At 47.8% G+C, this 21,381-nt stretch overlaps 1 pseudogene; it reads right to left on the bottom strand.

The window, feature by feature from the left end:
• Positions 1-1,204: 1,204 nt before the first annotated feature.
• On the bottom strand, positions 1,205-18,339 carry LOC119822700 (annotated as a pseudogene).
• Between the last annotated feature and the right edge of the window lie 3,042 nt (positions 18,340-21,381).

The following is a 21,381-nucleotide window of genomic DNA, read 5'->3' as shown; positions in this document are numbered from 1 at the left end:
GGAGACAGGGCTGAGGACCAAAGTACATCAGTTATCAAGGCAAGGGGGCCGATATCCTGATTTTTCCACCCTGGTCCCAATCCATGTGCTTAGAGGCCCGCACTGGCAGCAGGGCCGCTCTTCTGGCTGACTCCTCCAGACACCCCAGGCCTGCTATCGCGCCCCGGGACTCCAAACTGCTGTCCTCCCTAGGAACCGCGACAGGATTCATCCCCTCAAAAGTCCCGTACCACACCTCTCCAGGAGCCCCTCGGGGTCACCTCTACTTTCTCAGTTTTTTCGCCGATTTTCTAGTTTTCTGCTGCTGCTGCTGCGTCCCCAGTTTGTAAAATACGCCAAGCTTGTGATTGGCTAGTTCCCTCTGACGCGAATCTCGTGACGTCACATCCAGTCATCCAATCCGCAGTCTCCAAAGGCGGGTCCAGAGAAGGACAAGTTGTGGAACTGCTTTCTGGCTGGGAAAAAAACTGACCAGCTCCCTCAGCCAATCCGAGAGTGGAGCGCGAGTGTCAGGATTGGGGGAAAGCCAGGGAGGATGCTGTTCTGATGCCCGGGAAGGCGATTCTGGGCTGCAACGGGCACTATCGTACTCTCGCGAGATCCGGAGTGAGCGGAGGGCAGGTACCCAAGAAGGACCGCGGAATTGTGGGAAGGGATGGTCATCGAGAATCCTATTGACCACACCGGGAAAGTAGTAGTGCAAGGCCAGGTCTATTCCAAGGAGCAAGGGCACGTCTTGCTGGAGATGAGGAACTGCCCCAACGGGCGAGAGGGCTGGAGGTAACTGAATTGAGCCCAACAAGAACAAGGAGCCAAGACATCACTTGTCCACTTGGACCTCTCAGCTTTGTGGGGTGTGGTTAGACGCAGTGTGGCTGGAGCTCTGTTGAGCCGAGTTGAAGGGCTCCACATGGGTGGGGGTCACCGCACCGTCAGGTTGCCTTTCCCTGCTCTGCAGAGAGAGCGCACCTGCAACTCATTAGCAGACAGGTGTGAGGCTGCTGGATGGAGCACACGCAAAATCTCACTCTATCCCAGACTGCCCTTGAACTCGCAGCCTCCTGCGAGGATTGCACGCGCCCTGCATAGACAACAGTTTGAAGTTTGAAGGACGCCAATACACAAGCCAGGAACATAGGCGTTATTCCTTAACTGCTTCCAGACCTCCCCTTCCATACCCCATTTCTTTTCAAACCTGCGGACTTTAAGCATTTTTAGAATTCAGCTGCTTGGCCAGACGAAGTAGGACATGCAGAGGCAGCAGGTACTCTGTGAGTTCCTTGGTCATCAAGTCAACTTGGAAGTATATTCGCTAAAAAGAATATCAGGCCAGCCAGTTTTAAAAAATGAAACCCTGAATTAAAAAAAAAAAAACCTGTCTTTATAGCTGACACATATACCATATGTATACATATGTATGAAATAGCTGATATATGTCATGTATATATGTGTATTTATGTGTATATATGTATGTATATATATACACACATGCACACATATATAGTACAATTTCATTACCACCACCTTAGTCTGCCATATTTATGTAGGGAATAATTGCAATTATCTTCCAAATAGTCCCCTTGCCCCACTTCTCTAATCTTTAAGATATATTTTTAAAATATAAAATAAATTTTTATGCAATATATTCTGATAATGGTTTCCTTTCCCACAGCTCTTCCCAGATCCTCCCCACCCACCCAACTTCATGCCCTTTCCTTCTCTTTAGAAAACAAATAGGCTGGTAGCGGTGGACTTGGGAGGCAGAGGTAGGCGAATCTCTGTGAGTTCAAGGCCAGCCTGCTCTACAGAGAATGGCAGTACCAGGACAGCCAAGGCTACACAGAAACCCTGTGTTGGAAAAAAAAAGAAAAGAAAAGAAAAAAGAAAACAAACAAGCAAACAAAACAGACACACCAGAATAAAAAAGAAAAAGCTCAAGAAACACACAAAACCCACAAAAACACAAAATTGGAAACCATAATATACAAGCAAAAGACCATTAAGACAAACAAAACAACAACAACAAAAAAAAACAAAATAAAGCAAAAAACCTGCCCAAACAAAGCAATGTGATACAAAAAAAGTCTACAAAAATATCATTGAGTTAGTTTTGTGTTGGTCATCTACTGCTGGGCGTAGGGCCCACACTTAAGTGTGGTTAATATACCCAGTGAGACTCCCTTTGGGAAAACTAAGTTTTCCTTTGCAAGCAGTTGTCAATTGGAGATGGCTTCTTACTTAGGGTTTGCAGCCTGTGTTCTCTTCCTCCTCCCTGCGATGGGACACAGGCTGGATGGAGCCTATGTGTGGTGATGCTCAGTCTCTGAGTTCTTTCCCGCAGAGTCATGGGTCCCCTTTTGCTCTTACAGTCTTTCTGCCTGCTGGTTTTGACTGGTTCCTTGAGCCCTGAGCAGCGAAGACCCCAGCCGCTCTGCCCACATGAATCCATTCTTCTTATGGTAGCTAGAGAAATTTTTCCAAAATGCGTATCTGGTAACTGCTGTGCCTTAGTGATGAACACATTCAAACCTGGCATTTTGTGCCATGCCGCTCTGCCCCTTGCCCTCTGCCTTCTGTGAAGGAGAATCCTTGAAAAGGAGCAGTGTCCACAAAAGCTAATTAAAACATCAGTGACTGAAGCAATTGGAATGTTAAAGTTCAGAAGCTAATTACGATTTATTTTGGGCCATCTTTAGCCCCCCCCAAAGAGCCATTCTGTCCCCACCTCTGTGATGAACCTACCATCCCAGCTACAGGTAGAATGTATTAAACTTGTGGACTGTGTTAACAAAACCCGGTTTTCCACCCATCAAAGAGCTGAAAATGCTATCAGAAGCATCTGAGGCCTGCAGCTGAGATTTCCTTACCTGGCTAACACATATTTCTGATGTTCAAAAACAATGTATTTTTATTTTACTTATTAAGATTTATTTGTGTTTTGCCTGCATATATATATATATATACATACATATATGTATGTATATATGTACCACATGCATGTCTGATGCACACAGAAATCAAAAGAAGGCATCAGAGCCCCTGGAACTGGAGTTATGAATGATTATAAGCTACCATGTAGGTTCTGGAAATCAAACCCAGGTCCTCTGCAAGTACAAGAAGTACTCTTAACCACTGAACCCTCTCTCCAGTGGCTACCAATGTATTTTTAAAATGCCTTGAAGGATAGGACGTGATTATGCACATCTTTAATCTTAGCACTCTGGATGTAGAGGGCAATAAGTCCCTGTGAGTTTGAGGTCCTCCTTGTTGTTTATATAGTGTTATGCCCAAATCCATGGGGTCCCCACAAAAGCCAACAAAGGAAACCGAGTCCCATATGTAAAACCAAAAAGCCTTTATTTTAATCAAGTTTGCAAACTCGGTCTCTCCGCATGTCCAACGTATTGGAATATCCGGAGACCCTCGAGTTCAATTAGAATAGGGTTTTTAGGGATTAAGAACATTGCCTGCTCTTCCAAAGGTCCTGAGTTCAATTCCCAGCAACCACATGGTGGCTCACAACCATTTGTAATGAGGCCTGGTGCCCTCTTCTGGCCTTCAGGCATACACGCAGAGAGAATATTGTATACATATATTTTTTAAAAAAGAATAGGGTTTTTTATAGTAGTAGAGGAGAGGTGAGGGGTCCCTAGGTTTAGGGTCTGATTGGCTGGCATCTGTCTAGGGGTGTCCTGTTGAGGTGCGCTGGCAGGTGCCTCTACAGCTCTTTGACTGGTCTGCTCTTGGGTGCGGGCAGGCAGTCTCAGCCTGTGGCTCCTCCTGCAGCCAGGCATTGTCTCAGGGTAAACTATTGAGACTCCAGACTCCATTTAAATTCATCGATGGCCAGAGTCCCAGGTGATAATGGTGGGAAGTAAAGAGCTTCCTTTGGGTGACCTGCCCAGACTTGGATTATCAGGGCTTGCCCCCACATATAGCAAATTCTAGGCCAGCCAAGACTGGGTAGTAATACCTTGTCTCAAAAAGTGAAATAAAATGCATTAAAAAAGAAAATGCCTTGATTTGTAACTTGGTTCTGTTGCCATAAAAACGCCATGCTTCCACCTTGGGACAGTGGAATTTGGGGTAACCTAAGTCCAGGTTCCTGGGTCATAGTCAATATAAATTGGAACCAGAACAGACTACCTCTTACCCTCTTTGAGTTTGAGACCTGTGTGTTTATGTTGACACTAATTCCATGGCCTCATCTAAGTCTTCAGGTCTCCCATACTTCCTCTAGTGCCCCTGAAATGCTTTCTCGCTCTCATTTTGCCTATTTATGCTTCCAAATTAATGTCCATTGTTTCTTCTTCAGGGATACTTTCCTAGAGCCCTTCCACACACAAGTCACCCCAATCTGTGAAAGGTATGTTGGTTATCAGCTCTCTGTACCCTCTGAGCTGTCTGGAAAACTGGTTATGTGTTCTCAGAGAAGCATTTATTAACTCGGAGCATGTATACAGCTGTTAGTAATTATATATTCATCAGTGATCATTAAACCCTGCCATTCCTGATAGAAGGTGGTGAGATGAACCTGTATTTCAGTGGTCTCACCCTTCCTGATGCTGTGACCCTATAATATGGTCCTCATTTGTGGTGACCCCAACCATAAAGTTATTACGTTGCGACTTCATAACTAAGTTTGCTACCCTTATGAATCATAATGTAAATATCTTTTATGCAGGATATCTGACATGTGACCCTCTAAGGGGTCACAACCAGCAGGTTGAGAACTGCTCCCCTGTTTCATTTGCCTTCATATTTTCAGTTAGCTTGCAGTGTTTATAAAGCTTTGCTGAGTGAGTTAATGGGCAAATGCATACATGACTGAAGGACTGCATGGAGAAACAGGAAGACCTGTAAGAAGTGATAGCCTAGCTCTTGGAAGACAAAGACAGAAGAAACACATGTTAAAGGCCAGTCAGGGCTACAAAGTGAGGCCTTGTCTCACAAAGGAGGGAGGAGGGGTTGAGTAGCTAGCCCTGACAGTGAAGTGTCTGCCATTCAGACATGAGGACCTGAGGCCCAGTTCTAGGACCCAGATAAAAAGCTGGGTGTGGTGACTCATGCTAATCCCAATGCTGAGGAGCCATGGAAAGGGAGACCTCTGGGCCTTGCTGATCAGCCAGCTTAACCTCATAATGGAGACCAAAGCTCTAGTGAGACTGTTTCAAAAAACAAAACCAGAGCAACTAGAGAAATGGATCAACAGACACTTGCTGTGCTTCCAAAGAACCCGAGTTTGTTTACAAGTTTCCACATTTACTGTTCACATCCATCTGTAACTCCAGTTACAAAGGACCTCACTCTCTCTTCTGGTCTTTATGGGTACCTGTACACACATGTGCACCTGCACACAGACACATGCGCACACTCACACACGCACAGAGAAATGGAGGTGCCAGTGCTCAGGTGGGTTGTGTAGAGAGTGCCATACCTGTCAATGTCCAGTCGGTTTTCTTTCTACTTTTTTTTCTTGCAGTGCTGTAGATCAAAGCCAGGGCCGTGTGAACACTTTGAGCTCTACCACTGAGCTATTCCCCAGCCCCAACCCATTATGCTCTTTAAGAAACACTGTAACTATTTTCTTTGTTTGTGGAGGAATGTATTTGATTTTCCATCCAGCAACCTTTTGTGTTTGTTTTCTTGTTTTGTTTGACAACGTCTCCCTTTATGGAGCCCTGACTGTCCTGGAACTTGTTATGTAGAGCAGGCTGGCCTCAAAACTCCCATGGATCCACTTGCTTCTGCCTTCAGAAAGCTGGGATTAAAGATGCATGCCACCCCACAGCTCTCCACTTATCTACTATTTATTTGTTTTCTACTTCTGTTTGTACTGGGGATAGGACTTAGGGCCTCCAGTGTGCCAAAGGATTGCTCGGTCTTCCAGCTATACCCCTAACGCTTTTTGCTTTTCTTTTTTCTTTTGAAAACAATCTTTTTTGTTGTTTCTATTTCTTAAATTTTTGTTATATTTATTTGATCTTATTCTTTTTTAAAAAATATTTATTATGTATACATTATTCTGTCCGTGTGTATGACCGCAGGCCAGAAGAGGGCACCAGAGTTGTGAGCCCACCATGTGGTTGCTGGGAATTGAACTCAGGACCTTTGGAAGAGGAGGCAATGCTCTTAACCTCTGAGCCATCTCTCCAGCCCTATTTGATCTTATTCTATTGTGAATGAATGTTTTACCTGCATGTGTGTTTGTGTACCACCTGTGTGGCTGCTGGCCAAGAACCCAGTTCTTTTGGAAGAGCAGCCCATGTTTTTAACCAAGACATCTCTCCAGCAGCCTACACACAACTTTTTTTAAGGACTTTTTTTGTTTCTGTTTTTCTTTTTTAAATTAATTTATTTATTATGTATACAATATTCTGTGTGTATGCCTGCACGCAAGAAGAGGGCACCAGACCCCATTACAGATGGTTGTGAGCCACCATGTGGTTGCTGGGAATTGAACTCAGGACCTTTGGAAGAGCAGGCAATGCTCTTAACCTCTGAGCCATCTCTCTAGCCCTGTTTCTGTTTTTCAAGACAGGGTTTCTCTGTAGCTTTTTAAAAAATATTTATTTATTTATTTATTTATTATGTATACAATATTCTGTTTGTGTGTATTCCTGCAGGCCAGAAGAGGGTACCAGACCCCATTACAGGTGGTTGTGAGCCACCATGTGGTTGCTGGGAATTGAACTCAGGACCTTTGGAAGAGGAGGCAATGCTCTTAACCTCTGAGCCATCTCTCCAGCCCTCTCTGTAGCTTTGGAGCTTGTCCTGGAACTAGCTCTTGTAGACCAGGCTGGCCTCAAACTCACAGAGATCCGCTTGCCTCTGCCTCCCAAGTGCTGGGATTAAAGGCCTGTGCCACCACTACCCCACTGACTTTTTTTAAAAAGATTTATTATATATACAGTGTTCTGCCAGGAGAGAGCACCAGATTTCATCACGGATGGCTGAAGACGTAAGTCACAAAACAATTCCACACCAGTTTAGAATTATGATTAATAAAAGGGTTATTTATTTAAGGGGGAAAACTTACAAATCATTGTCTTAGACAACAGCCCTCTGAGCGACCAGGAACAGAGTCTAGCAGCCAGAAGCGGGAGCCAGAAGCAAGAGAGCAAAAGCAGGGCTACCATGCTTTTTAAACCAAAAGAGACCACGCCCAAGTGGGCTGGTATCTTAAAGGCTATTGGCTAAAGGAGCAGAAGAAACCCCCACAGAAGATGGCTGTGAGCCATCATGTGGTTGTCAGGAACTGAACTCAGGACCTGGAAAAACAGTCAACGCTCTTAACCACACAGTCATTCCTCCAGCCCTTTTCTTTCTTTTCCTTCCTCCCTTCCCTTCTTCCTTTTTCTTTAGTAGGGTGTCTTATAGCCCATGTGAGCACTGAGCATAGTGTGTTGGTCTCTATAGTCCAGATGACTGGGAACTTCTGATCTTCCTGCTTCTCCCTCTGAAGCACTATTAAAATGTACTACTATGTCCATTTCACCAGGTTCTGAGGATCAAAACCCAAGACTTCCTTCATGCTAAGCAAGCAGCACTCCAACAACTGAATTGTACTGCAGGTTTTTTTTTTTTTTTTTTTTTTTGGTTTTGTTGTTTATATTTTTCCAGATAAGGTTTCTCTGTAGCTTTGGAGCTTGTCCTAGAACTTGCTCTGTAGACCAGGCTGGCCCTCAAACTCACAGAGATCCACCAGTCTCTGCCTCCCAAGTGCTGGAATTAAAGGCATGCACTGCCACCGCCCAGTGACATGCACCTTTCACAGGAGGTCAGGAGGATCTCTGTGAGAATTGCCTGGTCTACATGATGAGTTCTGGGCAAGCCAGGACTACATGGTGTCCTCTACAAAGAATAATATGTCTGTGATGAGATTGTCAGAAACTAGATTCAGCAACTCACTGGAACTGACAGAACATCACACTGTGCATGTTCATGGCACACTCAGTCTTATGTCACCCCTGGGGCTATGTCATCAGATGGACTGTCTCCTAGCTGCACAAAGCAGAAAGACTGAGTTCTTGCCCAGCCTAGTCTACATAGTGAGCTCTAGGTTGGCCTTGGCTATGACAGAGATTCTGTCTCAAAATGACTATTCTTCATCCCATTTAGACAGCACATTTGGGGTATGATCACAGAAAGTTGGGAAAAAAATAAGAGATGCATGTATATATATCACATATATATGTTAAAATTTTTTTGCTTCACTTCGTGTGTATATTATATATATATAGGTTTATGTGATTGTCCATCCCCACCGATGCCAGATGTGGAGGACCCTCTTGAAGCTGGAGTTACAGGTAATTGTGAACTGCCTGATGTGGGTGCTGGGAACTGAACTCTGGCCCTCTGCAAAAGCAGTACATACTGTTAACCATTGCACCATCTCTCTAGCCCCTTTATGTATTTTTTTTAGTGAAAATCACATTATTATTAAACATAAAACATAATGTGGGCAGAGAGAATTCAGCGGGTAAAGACACCTATTGCCAAATGACCCAGTCGATCCCCAGAGCCTCCATGATGGAAGAGAGAACAAACTTGCACAGGTTGTCCTCTGACCTTCACGAGCATGGCCCTCCCCCAAATATGTTCATTTTAAAACTTCAAAATGGAGCTAGGCAGTGGTGGCACATACCTTCAATCCTAGAATTCAGGAGGCAGAGGCAGGTAGATCTCTGAGTTTGAGATCAACGTGGTCTACAGAGTGAGTTCCAGGACAGCCAGGAAACTGTCTTAAAAAAAAAAACCCCAATTAAAAAAAATTCAAAATGGGTGCTGGTCTTGCCTTCTAAGTGCTAGTACTATATTTGTGAGCCATCAGGCCTCCCTGTTATCCTGTCCCTGTTCTGTTGTTTAGTTGGTGACCTCAAATCAGGGTCTGTGCTTTGTATTCAAGCACCAATAGGACTGTGATCTGGACACAGAGAGGTCAGTGTGTAGTGACATTTTGTTTGTGTTATAACAAAGCCTGCCAGAGTGCAGAGCTAAGCTACTAGAGGCCAGGCGGTGGTGACTCACACTTTTAATCCCAGTACTTGGGGACTCCCGCTTTTAATCCCAGCACTAGGGATGTAGAGACAGAAAGGGATATGGCTGGGCAGAGAGAGGAATATAAGGCTGGAGGAGACAGGAGCTCATTGCAATCTGAGGATGCAGTCTGAGGACAGGATTGCCCATTTGGTCTGAGGATTCGGTAGAGGTAAAGGTCTCTCTAGTGGCTGGCTGCTCTGTTTCTCTGATCTTTCAGTTTTCACCCCCTAATATTTGACTTTGGGTTTTTATTATTAAGACCAGTTAGAATTTGTGCTACACCAGTGTGCTTTGAGACGGAGTCTTTTCTGTAGCATCTCTTTGGCTGGCCTGCTACTACGAAGCCCATGCTGGTCTTAAATTTGAGACAGTCTGCCTCAGCTGGGATTATAGATTTGCTATCATTCCCTACTTCAAATGAGCCTGTTTTTATTTTTTACAGTTTTGGTACAGGGTCTCGTGTATTTTAGATTGGTACTGAACTTGCTATGTAGCAGAGTGCTCCCAGTCTTCCCGTGCCACACGTCTTTGACTCTTGGATTACACACCTCTGACTCCTGAGTGCTGGGATTAAAGGTCTGTGCTTCGACGTCTGGGGTCACAGAAGTAGGCAGAGACCTGAAGAATGGTATTAAAGCTTGCATTGCCTCTCATTGGTTATTCTCTGACATTAACATGACCATTTAACTTCTTTCTTCTGGGGCTTGTGGATAAATTTGTCCCAATCAGGATAATATGTCTAAGAGGTAAATCAGTAGAGATAAAGTATTGGCTTAGGAGTCAGCTCCTGATGAACAGTGAGAACAAGGGTCTATGGCAAACATGTTGATCACATGACCAAGAGAACATGGTCTAATTAATGGCTGGCAAAACAAACAAACAAGAATGCACAGGGATGAGCACCACAGCTTATGACTCGCTTCTTTCCTGACTGGGCAAATGGTGCCTGATCATCCCATGACAGAGCCAAAGGGATCTACAAACAGCGATTGGCCCTCATTGGTTCAGCCCACATTTATGTCCAGAAAATAACCAATCTTAGGAAGAAGTAACCGACTTCACTGTCTAGTTCCGGTCGGGGAGCCCATAAAAAGCTCAGCAAGACATAGCTCGGCATTAGCCTTCCTCTAGGCTACCTTCCCACTCGGGAACTTTCCCTTTGCTCATTCCTTTGCATTCCCTATCCCTCATCAATGAGAGAACAAACTGTAGAAGCACTGGCTTGGGACTTCAAGATGACCTCTGCTACAGAGCAAGTTTAATACCAACCTAAAATACATGAGACCCTATTTAAAAAAAAAAAAAAAACGAAAGCAGGATCAGAGACTGGCTGGTGGTGACACAAGACTTAATCCTGGCACTCAGGAGGCAGAGGCAGGCAGATCTCTGTGAGTTCGAGGACAGTCTGTTCTAAAAAGTCAAGGCTGTTATAGAAAGTCTATCTTGAAAAACAACAACAACAACACACACACACACACACACAGGCACACACACACACAAACAGGCACACAAAATCAAACTAAACCAAAACAAAAATAGGAACATAAACGGAGTGATGAGGTCCATATATAATCTCAGCCACTCAGGAAACTGAGGCAGATTGCCTTAAATTTCAAGCCAGCATGGGCTATATAGTACCACATCAACCAAAGATGAGTAACAGAAAAGGCCCTGTCTGGAAGCAACCAAAGGCTCATTTAACAATAACATTTTATTTCCAACATAGAAAACATATATTGTAATGATTGGGGAAGAAGCAGGGGTTAGCACCAGTAGACTTGATCAAGGTGGCCTTCTTTTCTCCCTAGTGCAGGGCCCTCTGCCTTGGCTTCTGAGAGGCGCCTAGTCCCATGCTGCAGAGAGGTGAGACATCCAGGTGACCCACAGTGCTAACAAAGCTGGGATCACCTTGTCAGCCCACCAACTGAATTCTACTCAGCAGTAATAAGATTCCCCAGGGCTTGGCTTGCTGGCTCTGCATCCAGAGAGGACCACCCAGTGTTCTCAGCAGCAGCATCCTGTCTCATTCTCCTAGGTCTGACAGGCAGGATGCTCCTCCAGAGGAGGTCAGATCTTCTACCTGATTCTTCAACTAACTTTGTGCTGCTTCCTCTTTTCCCTCCACCTTGTTTTATTGTTTTTTTTTTATAGACCGGCTTCTGTGGGTAGCCCAGGATTCCTGGGACAGCAAGTTCTGCAGTTGTAGATCAAGCTGACGTCACAGAGATCTGCCTGCCTCTGTCTCCTGAGTGCTGGGACTAAAGATCCACAGCAACCCAGACTGACCTTGTGCTTCCTTACACGATTTTGACTTAAGTGTGTGCAGATTCACTCACACACTATATGTTCACACTGTGTACGTGTGCAGCGGTGTCTGTAGACACACACACTTGCAAGCTTGAGGTATGTGTGTGTAGCACAGGTGTCCAGTGTCAAATGTCAATTCACGGGTGCTGGACACCTTGTGTTTTAACACAGGCTTTCTCAAGGCCAGTGAGGTCGAGATGCATCTACCTCAAAAGGTGGCACACACCTACAATCTTGGCATTCAGGAGTCAGAAGTGGGCAGATTTCTGTGAGTTCAAGGCCAGCCTGGTCTACAGAGAAAGGGCCAAACAGAAAAACCGTCTCCAAAAGAAAAAAAAAACACAACAACAAGACAAAAATGGAGATTCACCTGTCTCCATCTCCAGGTGCCTGGGTGGCCAGCTTCAGCAAGCCTGCCTGTCCTTTTCCTTGGATTCTGCACATGAACTCATACCAAACAAGGTAAATAGACCCTGTACAGACAGACAGTCACTGTCAGGCTTCTTGTGCTTCTGAATCTTGCCCAGGGGGTCGATTTCACACTCTTGCTTAGTGCCAATCATTTCTCATTATGGACAGCAGGGCCAGGAAGAACCAGCAATGTGGTTTACGAAGTTTCTTCAGGGACATCCCCTGGGCAGAACATCTATGAAAGCTATTTTGTCTTTTATTAGGATACTGTAGAAATGGAATGAAGTAAAGAAGGATAAAATCACGTCAGATGGGTACAGAGCAGTGGAAGCCTCCTCCCACCCCACCTCCGAGCACACCTAGTCACCCCAGTTTGTGGTAGGAATTGAAGCAGGGACCCCAGCAAACCAGGAGCACTAACGCGGAACTGGTACAGAAGTGCCACAAGGGGGCAGCACAACATCAGAGTTTCTGATGGGTGGCGGGGCCAGAACCTTCCAGCCTTTCTTATTGGCACAGGTGGGGGTCTCCATGCTCTCCAAACCTTCCTGTCAGGGCCTCCCACAGGGCCAGCAGGGAGTACTTACCGAACAGCTCCTCAGTGCTGTGCACAAGGATGAACTCAATTGGCTCAGGCCAATTCCAGATGTGAGTCACAGGAAATAGCCCTGAACATCTGGATGCCTGATTTTCTTCTCTCTATCAGAAAGATCTTTTGATTCACAAAGAATATGTGGTTAGAAAGGGCTGCTATGTCACTGTTTTCTCAGATTGGGCATTAAGATTTGGGGGTAGGTGCTGTTTGTTTTTAAAATAGAGTGTCATTCCTTCTAGACTGGCCTCCAACTTTCTGTGTTGGAAGATGGCCTTGACTCCCTGATCCTCTTGTGTCTGCCCCCCAATACTGGGATTCGTGGCATACTCTGGCTGGTTTTATTCTATGCTAAAGAAGCCAGGGCCAGAGCCAGTGTGTATGCTAGGCACACTGAGCATTAGTCCTGTTGTTCACTTTCTGTGTTTTACAGAGAGAGCCACCAAAGCCTAGACTACTGTTCCTCATGGAGGCCAGGCTGGCCTTGAATTTGTGGCTAGTCTCAAGTCTAAGCCTCCAGAGTCCTGGGATTATAGGCATACACCTTCACCCTAGCTCTAGCATCTAGTTTTAAGACAAATCCACAACCCCCCTAGAACTGTCTAAATGCGAGGGATAGGAGATTGCCCCATGGGGTGAGGTGACTAAACCTTCAAGCAGTGGGGGTGAGGCTCCATCTTCCTAGTTTCATCAGCCTGAGGTCGGGACATGGGCTGGTTAGGGCTGGTGACTTCCATGTGGTCGCACGGAGGTGCATAGGGAGTTAGACGTGGCCGACGTGAGGGCTTCTGGTCAGAACACACCTTCAACGCTGCCTGGATACACAGCGTAGAGTCTGAGGACTCTGAAATGACATGGGACTGGGACAGCCTCCTGTCCCTCCCTCCCAACCGGAACTCAGCTCACTAGCTTCAGAAGAAGAATGGCGTCCAGCTACACCCCTTGTGTGTGCAACTTCAAAAGACTCTCAGTCGGAAAAATAGGTCATCTAGAAAGACTAGAAGAAAAAAAGAGAGAAAGAAAGCAAGAAAAAAATCAGGGTCAATGGGTAAGATCTGCAGTTCCATCAGGAGGTATTTCTCAGCTACAGAGAGTCTGAGGCTAGCCTGCCTGAGCTCCAGGTGTGACTCAGTTGCGGTAGCTCTTGCCCACCATGCAGAAACCTGGGTTTGGTTTCTACAACCAAACAAACCAGGCTTGGCGTGGAATTCCTGTAATCCCCACATTTGGTAGGTGGAAGCAGAAAGATTAAAAGATCAAAGATATCCACTCCTACATAGATGATTTAAAAAGTAAAACTCCCCAAACCCACTAAGACAAGTTACATACCTTGTATAGACCGCCTACACTCAGTTGGCTGGGGGCAGGAAGATCGACAGTCCTTGGCAGCCGGGACTACATACAGTAAACCGGAGTCAAAACAAGAGGAGAGAAAAAGATAGGATTCTTCATTAGAAGGAACCAGTAGATATGCCCCTGTGGGGTTTGAGAGTCATATGCTTTCGCAAAGAAAAAACAAGACCATGAGTACAAGGTACAGAGAGTGAAGAGGAACAGACAAGGACAGGGTTGAAGAACTCTACAAAAGGCAGGTATGTGTTTGTGTATGATATATGCATGACCATAAGTTTGTGTATGTGTGTGTGTGTGTGTGTGACTGTCTATCTGTGTGTCCTCACCCTTTGAGCACACGTGTAAACCAGGAATATTCATCAAATGCTTAAATTCCTTAAATCTTTTTGCTTGGTGTCTGAGACAGGGTTTCTCTGTGTTTATCTGGCTGTCATGGAACTGGCTCTGAGATCTGCCTTGCGTCTATCTCCCCATCCTGAGGCAAAGGGGGTGCTCCACCACCACCGGACTTACACCTTAATTTTTGAGACAGGGTGTCTCCCTGATGTGAGGCCAGCAAGCTCCCACACCTGCTCCTTTCCCCACCAGGTGAAGATGACACAAGGATGCTGGCACGTGCTGTTGTCACACAGTCCTGTCCACTCATCTCGCCAGCCCTGCTCTCCAGATCTGATAGAATATTTAGAATCTCCATATTCTTTTGGAGACAGGTTCCACTCAGCCTGGAATTCACTCATGCCAACCCTGGCCTGGAGGTTTACAGGGCAGAGTGGCTCAAAGCAGGAAGGAATTCCTGCAGTGGGCAGTTAGAGACAAGAACATGAGGATCCTGCTCAAGGTCATCTTTGGCTACAGAGTGGCCTGCCTGGGCTCTATGAGCCCTTGACTAAACCACCATGCTGACAGTGCTTCAGTGCTGCTAAGGAGGAGCTGAGGCAGCAGCATCTTCAGGACTATAAAGCCAGCCTGGACTACACACTGCATTTCAGTCCAGCCCGAGATACAGGGCAAGACTCTGTGTGAATTCTCAAGACAAACAGTTCATAGCATACTGTTCCCACAAACCAAAGTAGACACAACCACATGTCAGAAAACAAGATGGAAGTGTGCACCTAACACTTAATACACCTGTCCGGGAATGAGAGCCAATTCTCATCTATGGTTGCAGCTAGAATGTGTTCCCTTAGCATACTTCTGTGGGTCTGTAATTTTTAGGGTGGGTCACTCAAGGTGTTATGTCTGCTTGTTTGTGTGTTTGTTTGAATTTGCCATGTCTATTACAATCAATTGGAATTTTTATATTATATTTGCATTATTGTGGCTGCTTCTGGCCATCCTCAGAGCTTGGTGATTCCCTGGGGGTTAACATATGACAGAGCAGCTGGCCTGCCTGAGAGTTCTTCATGTGCAAGAAAAACAAACACAGAGACAGAGACAGATACAGAAAAGAGAGAGAGAGACTCACCAGTGGCTGCGTGTTGGAGTGGGTAGAAGGCAGGGAAGCAATACATCAGTCAGAGGGGATCACAGTGTCAGGCCAGATCAGCCTCCCAGGCTGGCCAGAGTCTCCTGAGAAGTTCTCCTCAGTTTGAGTCGTTCATCCTGGTCCAGTGGCTGAGGCCAGGAAAGGATCCCATGACAATGGGCTGGGAAGCATGGGGTTCTGTGGTGCTCTTCCCACCCCAGAGTGGAGTAAGATACTCCTGTATTCTCAGATTGGGTTGCTCAGAGATAGAGCAGGTTTTTTTTTTTTTCAGACAGCCTTTAAGGACAAGCTCTTCTCCCCTGTGTTTAGGCTCGCAGGCTCTTTGACGTCCTCCATGAACCCTTCCTCAAAGCACCCCAGTGACCCGCTGCCACTGAGGCTTCAGTGTTGCAATAAAGCCTTTTCCAGGCCAGGCTCCTGCTGGATGTGCTGACATGTTTGCTTGAGGGAACTACCAGCAGCTGGTTTCTGACAGCATTCCTGGGCCACCTCAGCTCTGTTCTTTCCTCACTTTCCCCAGAATGTTAGTAGGGCTCCTCTGCTTTTTCTCCTGTCCTGTAGGAGACATCTCTCAGTGGGGAATGGTGCCTTACACCCCACTTTCCTGATTATTCCTCCTCCTCCTCTTCCTCCTCCTCCTCCTTTTCTTCCTCCTCCTCCTCCTTCTTTGTGATCCTTGAATTGCTCCAGCCTCAGGTTTCTCCGATTCTCTTGGGTCAGTCATCTCAGGCGGGGGAAATCTATCACCTTCTGTCCTTTCTCTTTCTTCTTGCTGGGTTCTGGAGCCACCTGGGGCTCAAAGTTAGCTACAAGTGCAGGTTTTGCCACCTATGCCCCCAAGGCCAGCGTCTTGCCCAGCCACTTTTCCTTTTCCTTCTTCTTGTTCTTCTTGGGAGACAAAGGAGCTGCCTCAGCCTGAAGCCCATGTTTTGAAAGTTCAGGCTCTGTGGTCACTCCAGGGAGCCCCATATCTGGCTCCATCACCAAATTCTGCCTCTTTTCTTTTCTCCTCTTCTTTGTGGGGACAGTGGGATGGCTTCCTCCTGGGGTTCCACAGCGATCTGTGGCTGAGTCAGCCACGATGGCAACACTGCTTGCATCCCTTCAGCCTGCTTCTGCCTCCTTCTCTTCTTGGTGGGGGACTGGATGGTCCCATCAGGAGGCTCTGTGTCCACCACAGATTCCATGGGTCTCAGCTCCTCGTCTGGTTGGAACATCTCTGCTGCCGTGGACTTGCTCTTCCTCTTCTTGCTGCTGCTGGCAGATGGGAATGGCAGTCCCATGGGCTCTGCCATCTCTGCCATGGACTCTAGGGTCTCAGCCTCCAGAAGCTCTACCTTGCCCACCTGATGCTTCTTTTTCTTCTTCTTCCTCATTTCTAGGCCACTCCAGGCTGTGTCCACCTCCATGGCCCCATGCCCGTTGACTGCCTCCTGAATGTCTGAGGCCTCTGTGACCTTTCTCTTCCTTTCCTCTTCCCTGAAGTGGGTGACCTCAGAGCTATGACTGACCCAGGCCCTGTGACCAAAGGGCTGCCTCCAAAGGCAGAGAACCGAGGCCGCAGGCCGGCAGGGATCTGAGGTGGCGGGCTTGTGGGAATGGGCTGCAGGGGGACCCGAGAGATAAGATACTCTTGAAGACCCTCAATGATCCTTACGCTCCCATGGGGGGCCGGAGCGCAAGTGAGTCTTCCTCCTGCCTCTGTTGACAATGCCAGCAAGGTGGCTTCTCCAGCCTAAGGGCTGCCGGTAAGGACCCAGAATCAGCACCTCTTGCCATCCAGTTTGCCCTTAACAGTCTTTGAGCCAGAGAGAGGCACACGTCGCTCACTGAGGCTGAGGAAAGAAAGGGAGAAGGCAGAGGCTGGCTAGATCCTTTGCAAAGCGGGAGGCGGGGGCTAGAAGCAGCTTTTCTAGGCTAGGGTGCAGCTCAGTGCTAGAGCCCTGAGTTTTGTTTCAACTAACTAACTTCTGTTGTGTGGGGTTTGTGTGAGGCCTAGAACTCCTTGATCAGCCTGCATCACCTCCCAGATACTGCAAACAGACATGTGCCACCATTCCTGGCTTGCTTGCTTCATTTTTAGTTTTTGGTTTTCGAGACAGGGTTTCTCTGTGTAGCCCTGGCTGTCCTGGAACTCACTCTGTAGACCAGGCTGGTGGGAAACTCGGAGGTCCACCACCCTTTGCCTCCCAAGTGCTGCACCATCAAGACCCGGCTCCACCCGGCTCCTTGCTGTTTCTTGAGACAAACCCTCTGTGTGTGAGGCTAGCTTGGTACTCCCTATCTCATGCTGGCTGCGAAGCCTACCATTTTCCTGCCTCAGTCTCCTGAGTGCTGAGATTAAACCTAATCCCCATCATTAATGGCTAAGTAATGTTTAAGGCAGGCAGGTAGGGGAGGAGGCTCAGACATTGAGTACAAACACAGTATGAATGGGCCCTGGATTTGATCACCAGCACTGTATGAAATTGGGCTCGGTATCTGCACTTGGGAGGTAGAAGCAGAAAGATCCGAGTTTAAATATTGCATAGGATGTTAAGATTCTCCAAAGCAAAGCCAGGCGGCTGTGGCTGCGCTTGCCTTTTTTTTTCCTTTACTTTTCCTTTAATCCTAGCACTCGGGAGGCATGTGATTTGAGGGCCAGCCTGGTGTAAAAGAGCTAGTTCCAGGACAGCAGGACAGACTCCAAAGCTACAGAGAAACCCTGTCTTGAAAAACAAAACCAACAAACAAACCAAAAAAGATTCTCCAAAATAAAAGAATATGTGACACCCACTTGTAATTCCAGAACTCAAGAAACTGAGGCTAGAGGATGCTGGGACTTAAGAAACCAGCCTGGGCTAGACAGAATGAGGCTGATTCTCTGGATTGTCAAAAAGGCTGTCTACAGTTCTAAGTTCACAGTGTGGGGTGGGTTCAGTTTCCAGGGTGTGTGTGTGGGGGGGGATACTCCCAGCGGGTGGGGTGGGAGTGACCACTCACCACTGTGGGGCAAAGTCTGCAGGAGCTCAGATAAGCCACACTTCTGTATCTGGAAACATCAGCGCCTCCAAGGAGAAACAGGGGGATCCGAGCCTGGAGACATCGCCATAAAATGGGGGGGGGGGCAGGAGAACCGAGTGGCACCGGAGTCCGGGGTACCCGCCATCCCAACGACCTGTGCTGAATGCTCGGGACACATTCTTGAATATAGAAGATACCCAGGATGGTTCTAATTAGGAAGACAGCTGGAGAGATGGACCACCACACCAGTCGCACAGTCTTTTCTGGGTCTCATGCTGTCTACAGGTTGACACGGTCTAGGCAGAAAGAACATGAGATGAGATTTTACCAATGCGACTGTGGCTTGGACGAGAAAAACAGAAGCCATCTTAAAGAATGTCACTGCCCAGTGCAGACTCAGGCAGACTCAGGCAGGCTGGAGGCAGGAGGCACAGCAGGTTGCTGACCCCTCATTAAGTTTTTGGGTTTCACTCTAATCTGACACCTACCAGTCCCTCAGGGTGTGGCACATGGTGGTGAGTGCAGGAGCCAGTTGTCATTTTGGAAATGGTGGCCTAGAAGCAGCAAGCAGAGACAGAAGGTGAGTAGCTGGAAGGCAGAATTGGTGAAGGAGGGGACTCTGCTGCCCTGGAGTCATTCACTCCCCAGCTCAGATTTTCCCAAGCTTTGGGTCTGAGGACTCAAGCAATGGAACTTGCTGGGATGACTTGTGGGGATTCCTGCTAAAGGTTCTTGCAGGAGTCTGGCCTCTAGAGGAGTCGGTCCTACAGGGCTGCTTGCAGGACACATTCTCAACCTGGCAACCCAGCTTAGGGCAGGCTGGCTAGGAATACTCTCCTTGGGGGAGAGAAGAGTCACCCCATGGAGAAGACTGTGTTCTCTGCCAAGAAACGGGGCAAAGACAGTCACTACCCAGAGCGCCACTTCTGATGTTTCCACAGGCAGGGGGAGAGGGCAAGGCGCTATTGTTCCACGAGACAGCCTAGGGCACCTTTGCACCTCAGCCCTCCACACTGAGCTAGACCCTGTGGGAAGCCTACCCTTCCTGCCTGGGATTTTACCTGGAGAGATAGATGTTCTCTGGGGTGGACAGCTCTTCCTCTGCAGGAGGGGCCTGTGGCCAGCCGGTGTCCTGGGCATCTGGCCTGGATCCCCAGAGGGGCTGTCCGAATCTCATCCAGACCGATCCCCAACCCATGGCTCAGAAGCCACGGAGCTGGGGCTTGACCTCTTCAGGGCTTCAAAGAGAAAGACACAGGAAGGAGACTCTTAGTGACTTCAAAAACACACAAGACTCAGTGCACTGCCCTGCAGCGCCCAAGTACCCAACTGGTGCTCCAAGGAATCTTTGCCTCCTTTGACCTTGCCACCACATCCCCCTGCTTGGCACAGCATCTCTGCTGTCCCTCTGTTGCTCAACAAGCCTGAGGTCACACTTCAGGGGACACCTGGTCTTTCTGAAGTGACAGGTTGTTACGCTCACAGTGTGCTACGAGTGGACACAGGCATCATTTATCACAAAGGACAGGAGGAAAAGGACAAATCAGATGAAGTGAGAAAGGCGCTCACCTGGTTCTGTTGGTGCCTCTAGGATCCCCTGACTGTGGAGCCTGGTTCTCATGGGAGGCATGGTTCCTCTCTGCAGGAGGCAGGCAGCAACATAGGTGTCTGAGGCAATTTACAATGGTTTTTTTCACCCTCTTCCAGCGGTGACGCCTCTGGTTTCGGGAGGAAGGTGGCCCGGTATCCTGGGGCTGACCATGGGTGATGGCCTCTTCCTGTCTGGTGGTCACTTCTGTGATGGTCTCTTCCTGTAGTGTGTCCCCAAGGGAGGGGCCTTTGGGGGTTACACGCAGAGCCATCCCCAGCGAGCTCCAGAGTTTCTCTGCGTCATTTGCAGCCTCATTGTGGTCTGCCCCAAGAGGGTGGTACAGAGAGCAGGATGGCTGGGCACTAGCTGTCAGGCTGCCACACAACCCGATGTTTGACTGCGAAAAACTCTTGCTGGTCTCCAGGCTGCTGTTCATGATGGAATCAGCCACAGGAGAGCACAGGTGGGATAGGTGGGCAAGGTGGATCCTCCTAGGCGTGCAGCACAGGGTGGCAGGCATGCTATGCCTTCTGCCACCCTGCCTGGAATTCTTATCTTCTTTCTCCTGGGGCTCAGATGGCACGATGACGGTTGGGGGAGTAGGCTCAGCAGCTCTCCTGAGAGTCCCAGGAAAGGTATGAAGATTGGCCAGGTTGAGGACAAGGCCTGGCTCCATGGGTTTTTTGATTTTCACCCGGTGATGGCAGCAGTCTCCCCCAGGTGCCTGGTGTTGCAGACTCAGATATGTGGCCATCGCCTGATTAAATTTTTGGGTTTCTAGACACTCAATCACTCCTTCAGGTTGGTACCCCACGCCTGCCATGGTGCCGACAATGCTAGGGCTCGGGGTGCCTGGGAGACTCTGGATGGATGCCCGTGCCTGGCTGTCCACGATCATGGGGCGCGTCAGGATTTTGCTGATGGTGGGCCTCCTGTCGGGGTTGATCATGAGGATTTCCACAATTACGTTGAAAATATCAAGTGGGACATGAGGAGGAACGCTGAAGTTTGCCGCCAAAATTTGGCGCCTCAAGCCCGCAGAAGAGCGCGCTTGGAACGGCACGTGCCTGGCCACCATATAGTAGAGGAGTACGCCTAAGGTCCAAACATCGCTGGCATAGCCATCATAAGGCTCCACTCCGAAGAGTTCGGGGGCACAGTAGGCCAGAGTGCCGCAGGGATTCTTTAGTTTTGTGCCAGGGACAACTTTCACCGCAAGGCCAAAATCACAGAGCTTGGCATTCCCAGAGGCGTCGATCAAGATGTTATTTGCCTTAATGTCCCTGTGGACGATCCAGTTGTCGTGGCAGTACTTCACTGCCTGTAGTATCTGAGTAAAGAGTTTTCGAGCCTCGCACTCCCGTAAGCCTCCCGGTTTGCGAATCTGATGCAACAGGTCCCCCTTAGAGGCGTAATCCATTATGAGATACGTCATCTCCTCTGTCTGGACCTCCTGAATGAACTTGATTATATGCGGATGAACGAGGGATCTCATTATATCAACCTCGTTGTTGTTCTGGGTGGAGTACCCCTTCACGTTTGCAAGAATCTTCACAGCCACGTAGCTGAGAGTGGGCATATGGAAGGCCAGTTTGA

The sequence above is a fragment of the Arvicola amphibius genome, chromosome 9 (genome assembly GCF_903992535.2).
Source record: "Arvicola amphibius chromosome 9, mArvAmp1.2, whole genome shotgun sequence".
Taxonomy (NCBI): Eukaryota; Metazoa; Chordata; class Mammalia; order Rodentia; family Cricetidae; genus Arvicola; species Arvicola amphibius.
Note: the sequence above shows the minus strand (reverse complement) of the source record. Positions and strands in the feature narration are given on the sequence as shown.